The sequence below is a fragment of the Triticum aestivum genome, unplaced genomic scaffold, assembly GCF_018294505.1.
Source record: "Triticum aestivum cultivar Chinese Spring unplaced genomic scaffold, IWGSC CS RefSeq v2.1 scaffold17814, whole genome shotgun sequence".
In the NCBI taxonomy this organism is placed as follows: domain Eukaryota; kingdom Viridiplantae; phylum Streptophyta; class Magnoliopsida; order Poales; family Poaceae; genus Triticum; species Triticum aestivum.
Window position 1 is genome coordinate 1 of NW_025248351.1, and position 2,333 is coordinate 2,333.

The window sequence follows — 2,333 nt, forward strand, 5'->3', positions numbered from 1 at the left end:
AAAAGAGGATTGATTAGAAAGGTGGGCTTCATTCTAACATGTTAATCTGATTACACATAGGAGCTGGAGTCAGTTTTCTAGTGATGGACTAGGATTGAAGCTACTCGACGAGGCACAAACATGCTACTATCTTGCTAGGCTGTGGTCTTCAGTTCATGTCGTGGCTGGGTTGTTGCCAGTTACTTCAACTAGTCAGTTTTCTTGTTCTGCTTGCTCCAGTTACATTATGTCCTCCCAACCGTTGTCTGATCATGAATACGTTGTCACATTGTGCCTTTTGTTTCTGAAAGATAAAACCTTTTAATTTTATTATATTACGAAGCCAAGCCGCGCACATGGGTATTTTTTGGGCTACCCCAGCTTTCAGGATCCAGACACTTCAAAATTGTTTTCTCAAGCTTCTTTTGATGGTATTTAGAAACTTGCATATGCTCATTTATTTCAGTCTAGTAAGCAACTTGAGCAAAATGAGTCCACAAATTATCACCAGGCACGAATGTCTCAGGTTGACAAAATCGTCTGCCAGAGTGTGTTTTATTCAAAGTCCTCATTATAGCCATATAATATTCGAGATGTCCACCCCTACTATCTCTTGTCTATTTTATGCTTGAAAAAAATATAAAGCATGTGATTGTTGTTGTATTTGTAGAGAAGAGGTAATTTCTAGGATTTTGTTTTTCTCAAGAGAGGAGTAATGAAATTGTTTCTTGACTCTAACCTGTTAGTTTGATTTTGATGGCTGTAGGGTTGTTTAGTTGCATCATAAGACATCTTTGTTGAATTATCTGGATCGCCTTACCTTGACATGTCCTGTTAATAAGTGTTTTAAAGAAATATTATAATTTAGAAAGAGAGGGGGAGGTTAGCAGAGTATCAGAGATAGTTAGTTACTGTAAAAAAGAAAGGGGGTCCTGTTCTCCATCTCTCTTATTCTGTTGTTATGCATGTATCTTCCTGATATACTAATATAAAGTATAATTCATGTGATTCTCTCTGTTAATGGTGATGAATCAGTCTTGCAATTGAGGTGCAAGGGCCATTTTGTGTGCTTTTGCCTCGTAGTTTCCTATTCAATGTACCTCTCGTAGCTGCTGATTTTGATGTGTTTGGGTTCACTATCTTAGAGCCTGTTCGGACTCTCTCCGCTCTCCAACTCCACGCCGGAGCGGAGCAACATCTAGTTCTAATTTGGGGAGTGGCTGAAAAGGTGCTCCACGCGCTCTGCTCCAAACAGGGCCTTAGTTGATGATGTGATTGGATTCCATATGATTTTAAAATGATCTGGAGATTGCTTATCTGGCTCAACACCAACACTTGATCAGAGATGGACATCTTCAATGATCCAATGCTTTTGCTTATCTGACTTTTGTTGGTGCTTTTATTCTGAAATCTAAACTACTGCTTTTATCCATCGTTAAATTCATATTATACTTGATGTAGACTGTTTGTTATATGAAGTGCTAGCCTACATGTACTTGGTCAAGAGCAACATGTGGGTTTTTCTAGGACTTGGTCACAAGGCACATTATGTTAATTGTAGCCTGCTTGATGTATAGACTCATGCAAGGACAATAATTAGCACCTAAAAATCATTGGTAGTGGTACTTCCATGTTAGAGTTGCTTATGGTAGCTACACCTTTCGCAAAGCCATTCATCTGTTGATTGTTCCAGAGGCGCCAGCTTGTTGGCAATTCATGTATTGTTTGCTTTGACGCGTGTTTTAACCACTTTACATTGGTCTCTTAATAATGGTATTGTTTTGGCTTCTTGCGGAAACAAGTAAATCTGCACCTGCATGGTTCTTTTTAAAATATTTCCTAGGATTCCCTTTTCAAGATGACATGCTTAGTGTTGTGGAGGTCCATGTTATCATGTCGAACCAAAACATGCACGCTTTGAACTTTTTGTAACAGCAACTTGTCTTGATTTATGAATTGACAGAGTGTAATTTCTGCATGCAGGGAGTGGCTCTCTGACGTTGCTCCTCGAGGATGATGCACTTGAAACCCTCTTTGGTGAGTTCCTGGTCTCCTCCCTCTCTCTCGCTTGTGTCCTGAGATTGTCCTGCTCGATAGCCATGGTTGGCACTAGTGCGAATCATCGACCGAATGATTGAGGCCTTGGTTATGTATGTGGCCATGCTTCCTTACTATGCTGGTGGTCCTCCGGCCACCACAAGTGTTTTGTGTTGATGATTGGTGTGACGTTTTTTTAGCTGGGGCTAGTTTCATGTTGTGCACTTGGCCATCATCTTCATAGTTCTTACTGTAGTGTAGCTATTTTTGGTGTTTTATCATGCCATTGTCCTAATCTGCTTGTGGATGAGATGCTG

At 40.1% G+C, this 2,333-nt stretch overlaps 1 long non-coding RNA gene across 1 annotated transcript; it reads left to right on the forward strand.

Moving 5' to 3' along the window:
* The first annotated feature begins 14 nt into the window (after window positions 1-14).
* Window positions 15-2,323, forward strand: LOC123177247 (uncharacterized). Its single transcript, XR_006488849.1, has 3 exons — window positions 15-191; window positions 1,125-1,207; window positions 1,963-2,323. It is a non-coding gene; the product is annotated as an uncharacterized lncRNA (long non-coding RNA).
* The last annotated feature ends 10 nt before the right edge of the window (window positions 2,324-2,333 follow it).